We start from the raw sequence: 15,095 nt of genomic DNA on the forward strand, positions 1-15,095 counted from the left end.
ACAATGGATGCATTTCCAACTCCATCTCCAAACTTGCTAATAATATCGATCAACTAGGCCACCCACTCCACTCAATAAGAACCCCAGATTAGAAACTAATCAATAGCTCATTCTTGGCATCCATTTTCAATAATTATCATTTAGGAGGGAAAATATGAGTGGTTCCAAAATGGCAACTCCCAATAAATCACACCCAAAAAGATATATATTGGGTTTAAATTAGATTGCTAAATTCAAATTCAAATTCAAACTTGCCTCCAAAATTGTGACTACAGATATTTAATAAAATATTGGTCTTTTATTATAAATTTATTCCTCCTACAATATTATTCAACGAAAATATTATAAAAATTAAATTAAAATATTTTTTGGTGATGTGAGATTGCCCATACACCATGGATTCTCTTGCATCATTTATATATTTTTTAATTTTTTGTAAGTATTGTAAAGATTTGAAAAGTTTTTGCATTACTCTACTCTCAAAATTAGTGTAGGAAGTTGTTCCACTACCTTAGCTTCCTTACAAATGACAATAAATATTAGTAAATTATCTAATATTTAATTTTTATCTTTTACCTCTAAATTATATTAAATATCACTTATATGACAACAAAAGGTGGTAAAAATGAATGATATAATATGAGAATGGAGCATAAAATTGAGTATTTAGGTATATGAAAATGGCTAAATATTGGATGAAATAGAACATAAATGCCTCTCATCACCAAAATTTTCAATATGATAACAATAATTTACATCCCAAGCAATAAAACCATTTTCTTGGGTCCTAAAATCATTGCTCACACTTCTAGAGGAATCAATCCTAGGGATAAATTTAAAAGTAATTGCTTTTGCTTAATGGTTATTAATATGTACACACACACATGTATGTATGTATGTATGTGTATTTGTATGTGTATGTGTATGTGTATGTGTATGTGTATGTGTATGTGTATGTGTATGTGTATGTGTATGTGTATGCATATGCATATGCGTATGCGTATACATACATATGTACATACATACGTACATGTGTACGTACGTATGTATGTATGTATGTATGTACGTATGTATATGCATACACACATATACATGTTGGCATTGAAGTTATCATTGATGTCAATAGTTGAGTTGGTGCAACAGAGAACAGATTGGTCAGATATGCAAAGGAATGCAAAGAGATTAGATTGGTCAAAGATGTAGAGAGGATAAGTGTCACAGAGAGAAAGTATAGTTATAGAAATGCATAACACACCTGGTTAGTCGCACTTAGTTACAAGCAGTGGTAATCACACAAGGGGGATACAAAAGGAAAGCATGGAGTATGTGCATTTGGACAAAGAAGACACAAGTCAAAGTTGACCAAAGGCTACTACAACAGGAAAAAAGATGCACATAACATATAGGTTATCGCTATGCAATGGAGTTCATGGGTTGTTGAAGTGATCACGTGTGGAATTCATGTCATTCAAGGTTGGAATCTTGTTCTACAGTGGTCTCTCAATGTGTTTTGTCCATCGGGTTCCATCTATGTGAGTTACAGATTGAAAATATTGAAATTCCATGTGATTGGCAGTTTTCGGCAAGACCCTCCTTCTGTCTCAACAACATCTCTGCATTTCGGTGTGAGAGGGTCTATCGGCAAGACCCCTTTTATCTCTTATCAACTCTTCGGAGTTATACCGATATCCTCCTTCTTCAATGTGATAGTAGTCATGTTTTTGTGACACGGTGCATTTCAGTGTGATCATTGTTTGACAGAGTCTACACTTCATACCGATATCCCTCTCTTGTTTTGGTGTGACTACTGCAACGTCGTGGTGACAAGGTTTGTTTTCTATGTGAGATATCTTGTCGGCAAGATCACCTTTCTCTCTTACCGACACCCTTCTTTTTCAACGTGACATGGTGTTTCGGTGAAAGGCTTTTCACCTCTTATTGACCTTTATGTGCTATGTCAATAGAGTCCCTTTTTGGTGTGATGGATGTCTGGTCTAGTCAAAATGAGTTCTGGTTTTGTGTGACAAGTGATTAGTCTTGTTGATGCATTTTGATTTCGGCGTAACATGATCTTTCGGTGTGACTTATTTTGCTCTCTTGCCAACCATCTTTGTTATATCAGAAGGGTTCTCTTTTTTGGTGAGACATCTCCAGGTCTTAGCGACATGGTCTTCTTTTGGTGGATTCTGGCTGGGCCCATTTCATCTGAGTGTGTGCGGGTTTACATGTGGATACTACTCATTGGTCATTACATGCCGAGCGTTGGTTGTGCGAGTGATGCAGGAGCATCCAATGGTGTAAGGGTAATCCTGCATCACTTATTTTTATTTTTCTTTTTAGTTAGTTTTATTTTAATGTTTTTGCATTTATGGATACCCATTTGGATGAATAAGAGATTCCAACTTTCAGAATTGTCAAGTTGCTTTTTCTTGCTAACTGCCAAAAATAGAAAGTTTTTATTTAAAGGTAGATGGAGCCCGAATTTTGTGGGAATTTTGACATGGGAAAAATAATCACTTTGGAAAAAGAATCAAGTGGAAATCACTTACGGTTTGAAAGTTTTTCAAGTTTCCGTTTCTTGAAAAATCGAAAAAAATTCTTCCAAGTCAGGTTTGAGGCATTAAACAGTGTTGGACGGACCCAAAAATGGTGGGAATCAGAAAAGAAGATTTTTAGCATATTCCTCATTTAGAGATATTTATGACAGTTCAAACAGTGCATCAATCCAATTCCCGGATCAAAAATAATGGATGTCGAAAGTTGGGCAATTTTTAGAAAATTTCTAGTTTTCGAATCTAGCTGAATTTTCATATTTCTAATTTCATCTTTTGGCGTTTGTCTGCCAAATGGTAATTTTTAAATTATAATTTTGGCTCTAAATGAAAGAGAGGCTATTTATGACTCATTGGAGGAAACCTGTGAGTTAGTTGTTGTATGTGAGTTTTTGTTTCTGGGTTGGATAATTTGCATTGTAAAGGATTTCCAGAAAACTCTGTAAGATACGTGTTGCAGCATGTGAGGATTTATTCCTCTAGATTGTGATTGCATGTTTTGTAATTTCATGTTTTTTAGATAATCATGATATAATCTTTTGTCGTCTTTTATTGCAATTCGCTCTGTTTTTCTGTTTCTCGAGTTTTGCCATCATCAAGTTGTTACAAGCTAGGGTTGTTGTTGCACCAAAAGATCGACCTGTCAATGCCCAATACAACCACTAGACTTATAGAATCCACAAGAGGCTATTAAAACATGCCACGAATCTTCATGAGGGATGCTAGCCCATTGCCAACAATCCCCCTCCCAGTGTCACTCATTGTGGCCTGGATGATTCGAACCTGTGACCAAGCTCTGATACCACTTGTTACAAGCTAGGGTTGTCGTTGCATGAAAAGATCGACTTGTCAATGCCCGATACAACCGCTAGACATATAGAATCCATAGGAGGCTGTTAAACCATGTCGCAAATCTCCGCAAGGGACGCTGGCCCACTGCCAACAAAATCCTCAATAGGTCTTCCCCTCCATTTCACTAGATACTCCTCATACTACTTGTTACTAGTACTTCTTTCCACATGGCTATCCAGGATTGTTTCGATCTCCTCCTTGTATGAAGTAGGTGCAAGAATTTTGTACGGTTCTATTGCTGGCTCCTCCTACGTGCCACCTTCATAATATTTTGTTAAGTCTGAAATGTTGAAAACAGGAGAAATATTAATTCCTTCCAGCAACTCTACCTCATATGCATTTTTAGAATCACGCTTCTTACAAATCTTGCAAGGACCCAACTTCTTCACCTTTAACTTATTGTAGATCCCCACTGGAAACCTTTCTTTTCTCAAATGGACCATCACTTCTTCTCTAATGTGGAACTCCTTATATCTCCTTTTTTGATCTACCTTTGCCTTATATATCAGATTCATCTTGTTGATGTGCTTCTTCACCTCCCTTGGCCTCTCTAGTACATGTAATGGCTGATACAACCCTATATTTTGATTTACTCCTTTAGCCATTTGGCACACTCTACAACTCTACACAAATTTCTTCACATCCTGTGATAACCGAGGCTAATAATAATGCTCACTAATAATGGCAATGGTCTTATCTCGACCAAAATGTTCTACCATTCCTTCGTTGGGATTCTCCTTGATCAAGTTCTCTCTCATGGAACTCCTGGGAATACATAATTGGCTTCCCTTAAACAACATTCCATCCTGGATTATGAAATCCAACCATCTTGTCTTATTCAATGTAACACGATCCTTACATGCGTTCCAAGTCTCTGCAAAATCAGGATCCTTAAAATACAATGTCTTCAGTTCATTGAACCCAACCACCTCCAACTGCATTTCTATCACCAAAGTTTTCCTCCTACTTAGGGCATCTGTAACTCCATTAGACCTTCCACTTGGTAAACCCTTAGGCACATTATCAGAGACTATGTCCTAAAACTCATTCAACAAGCCTGGAACTTCTACATGCACCTCTTCACTATCTTCTCTCCCCAGTCTAGGACTTAAACCATAACACATAGATTTGTGTTTCATGTCTTTCAAAAATTATTTTCCACCTACAAAACACATTCTAGCACTACTACATACCTTTTCTTCTACCTCCTTCAAGGGTTTCAGCTTATGACGAACTCCATCCTTTGTTAGGGTATAAGTACTAGCATGGCCATCATGCACAACACACCTATCAAACTGCCATAGCCTCCCTCACAGTATATGACATGCATCCATGGGCATGATATCACAGAGTACCTTGTCGCGGTAACTACTAATCTTGAATTTCACTAAACACCGCTCATTGACCAAAACCTTCTTGTCATTCTGCAACCATGCTATTCGATACAATTGTGAATGTCTTTCTCTTTTTAGCTTCAACTTTGTAACCATCTCTTTGGACACCAGATTATCAGTACCCCTACTGTTAATAATTACATCACAACACTCGTTTTCAAATTTGCATCTACTGCGGAACAAACCCTTCCTCTGATCTTATTCTTTTTCCTTATTCAACAGTGTTCTCCTGATAACTAGGGCTTCTCCCCTTTCAACATCATTAGAATGCTTAGGCTAAGCTTCTTCGTCTACATGTGCGACTCGTGCATGACCTTCATTTCTTCTTCTTGTCCTTCCATCACATTATGGACATTCATAGGCTCTATGCTCTTCTTCACCACACTGGAAATAGGTTCCTCTAAAACCTCCTCTCCCAGAACCTTGTCTAGGCCTTCCTCTTCCTCTTCCTCATTGTTCACCATTGTTTTGATCATAGGGGCGATAAAAATTATCACCCTTTTGATTTCGGCTGGTACCCACTTCATCATTTTTCTTCTGATCTTCATTTCGGCTTCTGAAAGATTTTCCACCACCTCTACTGCCTTGGGATTTCCCTTTTTTGTTTACCTTCAAACCTTTTATTAAGCTTCCCTTCAACCTTCAAAGCAAACTAATAAGTTTCTTCAATAGTGGTCATTCTAACTAGACTCAGCTCCTCTTAAATACTCGGCCTTAACCCATTCAGATAACAGACAACCTTTTCCTTGTTAGCCTCTGCATGGCCAAATCTGATAATTATCTTGTAAAATTCCTCTGTATACTCCTTCACAGATTTTTTACCTTGCTTTAATCCTTGAAGTTTCTTCAACAAATCCAACTCATAGTCCATAGGAATGAACTATTTCTTCATCTTCTCAACCATGTGATCCCATCTGGTGATCTTTCCTTTTCCTCTTTGATTTCTCTCTAGTTGGACCTCTTTCCACCAAATGTTGGCATGACCTTTCAGCTTTGTCTTTGCAAACTTAACCCGATCTAGGTCTTCTATCTCCTCATATTCAAAATATTCCTCCAGTTCATTGATCCAATTGATTAGCTCTTCAAGGTTCAGATTTCCAGAATAATTAGAGACTTCAATTTTGGGTCTCTTCCCAATCTGGGAAATGGCCCTCAATAATCAAGCCTGATATTGATCTAGTACTTCTGCTTCTTCTTCAGATGTATCTTCAACCTCTTCTTTGTCATCACTTTCTCCTCTCCTCGGATTAAACCTTCTTCTCAGCTCTTCTTACAATATATCAATTTGTCTCTAGAGGGCTCTCAAACCCTCATTTGCCAAAGCATTCCTACCACCAGCATTTCTGGCACCAACATTTCTACCAGCATGCATCACTCTTGGAGGCATCTTGAACATGAGCCCACAATCATATGTTCTGGTGCGAACTGCCTCACTATTTATGATATGTTCACACGCTCAGAAATAACTCGCTCTGATACCACTTGTGTTAGAATAACCGATGGACAACTGAGAGGGGGGGGGTGATGCATTGTCAACATATTATATTGATCAAACCACTTTATAACCTTTAACCAAAGCACATAAACATTGAATAATAGAATAGCACAAACAAATACTGGTAAGCAATAAAACTTAAGAGTGAAATAGAGAATTAACACAATGCAACCATACCACATAACACCATGATTTGTAAATGGAAAAATCGATAAAGGGAAAAACCACGGTGGGAAGCCTACCCACAGTCAGATAATACTTCTACAGAAAGTATGTGATACAATAAGGGGCCTACACATGCAGGAAGGCATACTACCTAGAGCGTACTTCTCATTACAAAGGAGTCTCATTGACTACAGAGAGGTTATAACCACCTCAATATAATTAGACAACAATCCAGAAGAATGAATTGCCAGTGATAGCATCTACCATGCCTAATTACAGTTCCAGTTAAGCTCAATACCGGAGGCCTTTGACCTCTTACATAAACCTAATTCGATCACCTATGATCGACCAAATCTCCTTCACATATGATTTTTTATTCCATGACCACAACCATGATCTACAATGAGATCTTACATCAATATATACAAACCCTAAGTCCTAAACTAATTAGGTTGGCCACCTAAAAGATATTACAATAATATCATTACATACATCCATATTACAATGATATGCCATGTCGACTTTAAACCAAAACAACATTAACCAATCCATAAATCATCCTGGTAACATATAGAGAACACATTACATGATACCGGTCCATAACCTAGATATGTACCAGACCTAATTTGGGTCCACCATGCCAAAGCGATGTCTCCAATTAGTCGAGGCATGATCAAGGATCACCTTATCTATCCTGAATTCCATCTAGAAGCCATACCAACACCACTTATGCATCTTGTTAAAGATTCTCAGTAAAAGTTGTGCCTGTAAAACCTTAAACCCTTACCGGTATAGGCTTACTAGAGTGTATGATAGCATGCGATCATCAAGTCAATACCAACTGACCAAAAAATACTCTAGAAACATCAAACCAAACATATTCTATTGATCCAAACATGTCGATAGTATCCAACTGATAGTCCCTTATGTCGGTAACACTAGTTCTTCTACCGATAACCAAAATATGTCTGTCGGTAACCAATCATAACAACTAGTGTTGTGTTGACATCAATGACAAAACATCAATGCAACAAATAATCAATTCTTTCATATTTCCAAAAATCTCCCCCTTTGGCATTGATGGCAATGCTAGATGTGAAAAAGAAAACATCTAAGTGCCAAGAAATGCCAAACATTTCTCATAGAAGATATAACAATGAAAAACTAAAAAATCCAGCAACTTCCCCTGAGGAGTGCAGTCCAATTTGAAACTGATCTGAATCTTTCTCCCATATTATGACATTATTTTTCACATATAACTCTCCCCCTTTGACATCAATGCCAAAGATATGACATAGATATCGAAATCCCTGTGAATCTCAAAGCTGACTACTCCCCCTGAGTAGTAGCACCACTACATCAATCCAAAGCAAATGATAAAGCTGATGATGCATACTAGACTAATGCTCTGCTCCATTAGTTAAGTTTTTGTTGGAGGGGTAGATACCCCTAACCTGTCTCTCAAATATTCAAATGATTCCTTAGACAACGGTTTAGTGAATATATCTGCAATCTACTCTTTAGTGTTCATATAAACCAATTTGACTTCCTTTTCTTCCACCTTTTCCTTCAGAAAGTTATATTTTATTGAAATGTGCTTAGTCTTAGAGTGAAATACCGGATTCTTAGATATGTCAATAGCTACAGAGTTATCACAATAGATAACTACCGGTTCACTGCAATTTACCTTGATATCCTTCAACATTTGCTTCATCCACAAGACTTGAGTGCAATTAGTTGCTACTGCAACATATTAAGCTTCTGTAGTAGATAAAGAAATGCATGATTTTTTTTTGATGATCCATGAAACCAATTTCTTTCCAAGAAAAAAAGCTCCACTAGAAGTTCTCTTCCTATCATTAGTATCTCCCACCCAATCTGAATCTGTATATGCACATAAAGTGAAGTTATCATCTCTAGAATACCATAAGCCATGTTCTGTTGTTCCTTGCAAATACCATAATATCCTCTTTACTTCACATTCATGATTTTCTTTAGGATTACTTTGATATCTTGAAACAATACTTACTACATTCATAATATCTGGTCTAGTCTGAGTTAGATATAACAAGCCACCAATCATAGACTTATACTTTGTCTAATTTACTGGTGTAGATGTGTCTTTGATAGATAATTTCTTACTTGTCACCATAGGAGTACTTACTGGTTTGGAATTATCCATACCAAAATTCTTCAACAATTCCCTTAGATACTTAGTTTGATAGATAAAAATGCCTTTGTCAGTTTGAGTAATCTGCAAACCTAAGAAAAATATCATCTCACCAATCATAGACATTTCAAATTCATTCTTCATATTATTAGAGAATTCCATGCACAATTTATCTTCACCTCCAAAAATGATATCATCAACAAATACTTCAATAATCATAATATCATCATAAGTGATCTTGTAATATAAATCACTATCAGCACTGCCTTTAGTAAAACCAAGCTTCAAAAGATATTTATCCAACCTTGCATACCAAGCTCTAGGAGCTTGTTTCAATCTATATAATGCTTTCCTTAACTTGCAAACCATATCTTTGTCATCTGTTAGTGAAAATCCATCAGGCTGCTCAATGTATACTTCTTCCTCAAGTTTACCATTAAAAAAATGCACATTTAACATCCATTTGATAGACCTTATAGTTCTTGTATGCTGCATAGGCAAGAAATAATCTAACAACTTCAATTCTAGCTACAAGTGCAAATGTCTCACCATAATCAATTCCTTCCATTTGAGAATATCCTTTACAAACCAGTCTAGCCCTGTTTCTTACAACTTGACATCCTTATTTAGTTTATTTCTAAAAACCCATTTAGTTCCAATAAGATTTTTATTTTTAGGCTGAGGAACTAAATTCCAAGTCTTATTCTTCTCTATCTGATCCAATTCATCTTCCATAGCCTTTAACCATGTTTATCTTTACAAGCTTCAATAACGGATGTCGGTTCAATTTGAGAAATAAGACATACCTCTTCATTTTCTAGTCTTCTTCTAGTCATAACTCCCTTGTTCCTATCTCCAATGATTTGATCTTCATAACAATTTAATCTTACATACCTTGGTGTCTTCTGAACTTCAGGTTCACTGTTCTGATCATCAGTCACAATTGAATTTTCTGATTGTACCAGTTGAGGCATTGTCGATTTAGTTATGATCATTTCCACTGCCGGTTCTCTATCATATGATATAGATTGATCTCTGCATTGCTCATCCACTATCACATTTGCACTCTCCACAATTCTCTGCAATATTTTGTTATACCATCTATATGGTTTGCTCTGAATGGAATATCCAAGAAACATCCCTTCATCACATCTACGATCAAACTTCCCAATTGAATCATCCCTTTTGATATAACATTTACTTCCAAAAATTCTGAAATATTTAACAGTAGGCGTATGTCCAAACCATAATTCATAAGGAGTCTTACTGGTTTCACCTTTGATATGAACTCTATTGAATGTGTAGATTGCTGTACTCATTGCTTCTCTCTAGTAGATGTGAGGCAATTTGGCTTCCATCATCATGGTTCTTGTTGCATCCAAAATGATTCTATTCTTCCTTTCCACTACTCCATTCTGCTGAGGAGTTTGGGGTGTAGATAACTGTCTCCTAATTCCATTTATCTCACAAAAATTGTTAAATTCATGAGACGTGAACTCACCGCCTTGATCTGATCTCAGACATTTGATTTTCAATCCAGTTTCCATTTCCACCTTTGCTTTGAAGATCTTGAATTTATCAAAAGCTTTATACTTCTCCCTTAGAAAAGTCACCCACATCATTCTAGAATAATCATCAATTATTAGCATGAAGTACCTATCACCTTGAAAGCTTCTGGTCCTTGCTGGACCACGTAAGTTAGTATGAATCAAATCAAGCACATCATTAGATTTATCATGTATGCTCTTAAAATAAGTTCTAACTTGTTTTCCCAATTGACATTCCTTACATACTAGATTATGAGGCTTTATAATCTTAGGTATATCTCTAACTGCCTTTGTAGAACTGATCTTAACAATACAATCAAAATTAACATGACACAACCTCTTATGCCATAACCAACTCTCATCAATATGAGCAATCAAACATGTCTTATTATCAGTGTTCAAGTGAAATACATTACCTCCAGTCTGAGTACTGGTTGCAATCTCCAAACCAATTTTGTTAATGATTTTGCATTTTCTATCTTTGAACTGAAGTTGGAATCCCTTATCCACCAATTGACTAACACTTAAAAGATTATACTTTAAACCTTCTACATAATAGACATTATCAGTATTATGCTTGCCATCCAGAGAAATAATACCTCTACCTTTGATCATACATGCTTTGTCATCCCCAAATCTGACTTGACTGCCATTGTATTCTTGCAGGGACATAAAATTTCTTTTATCTCCAGTCATATGATGTGAGCATCCACTATCAATTACCCATTCATCCTTGTCTTCAACTTTTGCTGCTAGGGCCTTTTCTTCATTCTTGATAGCCGATTCTAGTTCATCTTCCTTTAAAGCATAGAACACCCATTTTTTTCCATTGCCGGATCCACTAGCAGAGTCTCCTACCGGTTCATCCTCAGAGTCATCACTTACTCCTTCCTCATCCGTTATGTAGCACAATTTTCTTTTCTTGAATCTATATTCATTCTGATTAGGCTTAAATGATTTCTTAACTCTTTCTTCAAATCTTGCATTCCTTTCAGGAAATCTAGATGCAAAATGACCAATCTTATTACATGCAAAACATTTAAAAGGTGCTTTTCCTTCATACTTACTTCTTGCCAGTCCTTTAGGTAGTCTTCTAGAAAATAAGGCTTCAAGTTGCTCAAATTATTCATCCTCTTTCCTCATATCTTTCAATTCTTTTGCATATAGGACTTTCCAATCACTTTTGCTGGTAGATGATGATGCATTAAAAGAAGGTTCAGACTTTGTAGCTCCAGAGGGTCCAAATTCTTCAAGCTCAAAAGTGGATGATTTCCCAATCAGAATGTCTTTGTTAAATGAAGTGTTTGCCATTATTCTCAATTCATTAATTGTAGTAGCCTTCATCTTGTAAGCTGGTGGTAGGGCTCTCAAAACTTTAGAAACTATTTCATCTTCACTCAGAGATCCTCCACAACATTGAATTCCCATGACAATCTCATTTACTCTTTCCATAAATGTAGCAATTCTTTCATTATCTTCCATCTTCAAGTTCTCATATCTTACCCGATAACCATCAAGTTTAGCAATTTTGACAATAGGATCACCTTCATTGAGAGTTTGCAATTTATCCCACATAACCTTTGCAGATGATTTATCAATCAATCCCATGATTTTCTGATCAGTGAGTGCACACATGATGGCTTCTCTAGCTCTGCAATCATTTTCAATATTTTTGTCCAAGTCTGCAGGAGCAGGATTGCCAGATGCCAGATCATAAGATGTATATCCTTTCACTGTGATCTCCCAAATATCCTTGCCAAGACATCTAAGATGAGTCTCCATTTGGATTTTCCATATCCCATAGTTTGTTCCATCAAGCTTAGGGATTTCTCTTCTGAAAATAGTTGCCATAAAATCTACCTCAAGCGGTTAAGCTTTTGCAAAAGAGGACCAAAGCTCTGATACCAATTATTAGAATAATCAATGGACAACTGAGAGCGGGGGGGGTGAATCAGTTGTCAACAAATTATATTAATCAAACCACTTTATAACCTTTAACTGGAGCACATAAACATTGAATACCAGAATAGAAAAAACAGATACTGGTAAGCAATAAAACTTAAGAATGAAACAAATAACTAACAAAATGCAACCATACCACATAACACCATGATTTGTACATGGAAAATCCAGTAAAGGGAAAAACTATGGTAGGAAGCCTATCCACAGTCAGATAATACTTCTGCAGAAAGTATGTGATACAATAAGAGGCCTACACATGCAGGAAGGCACACTGCCTAGAGCGTACTTCTCATTACAAAGGAGTCTCATTGACTGCAGAGAGGTTATAACCAACTTAATATAATTGGACAATAATCCAAAAGAATGAACTGCCGGTGATAGCATCTACCATGCATGATTACAGTTTTGGTTAAGCTCAATACCGAAGGCCTTTGACCTCTTACATAAACACAATTCGATCACCTATGATCAACCAAATCTCCTTCACATATGATTTTTTATTCCATGGCCACAACCATGATCTACAATGAGATCTTACATCAATTTATACAAACCCTAAGGCCTAAACCAGTTAGGTCAGCCACCTAAAAGATATTACAATAAGATCATTACATACATCCATATTACAATGATATGCCACATCGGCTTTAGACCAAAACAACATTAACCAATCCATAAATCATCCTGGTAATGTGTAGATTACACGTTACATGATATCGATCCATAACCTAGATAGCTACCAGACCTAATTTGGGTCCACCATGCCAAAGAGACGTCTCCAATCAATCGAGGCATGATCAAGGATCACATTCTACATCTTGAATTCCATTTAGAAGCCGCACCAACACCACTTATGTATCTTGTCAAAGATTCTCAGTAAAAGCTATACCGGTAAAACCTGAAACCCTTACCGGTATAGGCTTACTAGAGTGTATGATAGCATGTGATCATCAAGTCAATACCAATTGACCAAAGCATACTCTAGAAACATCAAACCAAACATATTCCATTGATCCAAACATGTTGATAGTATCCAACTGATAGTCCCTTCTATCGGTAACACTAGTTCTTCTACCGGTAACCAAAATCTATCTGCCGATAACCAATCATAAAAGCTAGTGTTGTGTTGACATCAATGACAAAACATCAATGCAACACATAATCAATTGCTTCATATTGCCAACAGATTATTCATGGCTATCCAAGCCAGAGGTTGACCATTTGGGTTTCCTCAACCAGTTGAAATGAGACGGGGTCACTTCTCAAACTACCCTGGGTGTCTAATGGAGGAGCATCCAGTGGTGTAAGGACAATCTTGCATCACCAAAAAAATATTTCTTTTTAGTGAGTTTTAATTATTTTTTTTGCATTTCTAGATACCCATTTGAATGAATAAGAGATTCTAACTTTCAGAATTATCAAGTTGCTTTTTCTTGTTGACTGCCAAAAATAGAATTATTTTTATGTAAAGGCACATGGAGATCAAATTTTGTGACAAGATTGAGAATAGAGAAATAAGCACTTTGGAAAAAGAATCAGGTTGAAATCATTTACGGTTTGAAAGTTATTCAAGTTTTAGTTTCCTAAAAAACCAAAAAACATTCTTCCAAGTCAGGTTTTAGGCATTAAACAGTGTCGAACGAGCCCAAAAATGGCAGGAACCAAAAGAGTTGAATTCTTAGCATATTCCTCACTTAGAGAGATTTATGATGGTTGAAATGACACGTCAATCCGATTCCCGGATGAAAAGTTATGGCTGTCGGAAGTTGGGCAATTTTTCAAAAAATTTCCAGTTTTCAAATCTGGCTGAATTTTCATATATCTAATTTCATGTTTTGGTGTTTTCCACAAAATGGTAATTTTGGCTCCAAACAAAAGAGAGGCTATTTATGACTCATTGGAGGAATCTTGTGAGTTAGTTGTTGTATGTGAGTTTTTACTTCTAGGTTGGATAATTTGCATTGTAAAGGGTTTCCAAAAAAATCTATAAGCTATGTGTTGCAGCTTGTGAGGATTTATTCCTCTAGAATTTAATTGCATTATTGTAATGCATAATTTGTAGATAATCATAATATAATCTTTTGGTGTCTTTTATTGGAATTTACTTTATTTTTTTGTTTCTTGGGTTTTGCCCTCATCAGCAGGCCCTTCTTCTTTATACTCTGTGGTGCTTTTGTGGTGGTGGTTGGTTGGGTCTCCCGTTGAGTGGGCCCCATGGTGGTGGGATGACAAAAAGGCCTTTTCGACATGACTTGATCTTTTAGCAAGACCATTTCTCCCTTTGGTTTCCCCTTGGATTACACCAAAATACCTTGTTTCATTGTGATGAGCTCGTGGTCTGGGCGACAAGATTTCGCATGTCGGTGTGACCGCAAGGGTGTCTTGCCGACACCTTTATTTTTTCTGGCATGATAAGAATTATGCTTTAGTGATATACTTTGTATTTTTGTGTCAGTTCTTCTATCGACATGACAAAGTTTCTATCTTACCAGCTAGTCTATGTTATATCGAAATGGGGCCCACAAGGGAGTCTGAAGGGCTCTGATGTGACATGTTTACTGTCACATCAACATTAGTCCATCTAGATAAGTGTGTGTAATCAGTGGGGCCCACATAGAGAAAAGTGATTTAGACATTTTGCTCCACATCATCTTGCTGGCGCACGTTCATTATTCCACCTGTGCAATAATATATTCTTGTGGGGCCCATCTCTTTTGTTCGGTGAGACCCTCCTTTTTAGTATGTCTTTGTTCAGCTTGTGAAGACCTTTTGCGCTTCATCAAAATGTGTTCTCTTCAGTTTAACTTGCTGTCTTGCCGACAAGGGTTCTGCTTCAGTGTGATTTGTGGTGTGTCCTGCTGACACCCATTTGGGAATTCAGTGTAACATGGCATTTCACCATGTCCCTAAGTGCCTCCTCGTATGATCCTTAGGCTATATCAACATGGGGTTTTTGAT

This window comes from Cryptomeria japonica, chromosome 11, assembly GCF_030272615.1.
Source record: "Cryptomeria japonica chromosome 11, Sugi_1.0, whole genome shotgun sequence".
NCBI lineage: Eukaryota > Viridiplantae > Streptophyta > Pinopsida > Cupressales > Cupressaceae > Cryptomeria > Cryptomeria japonica.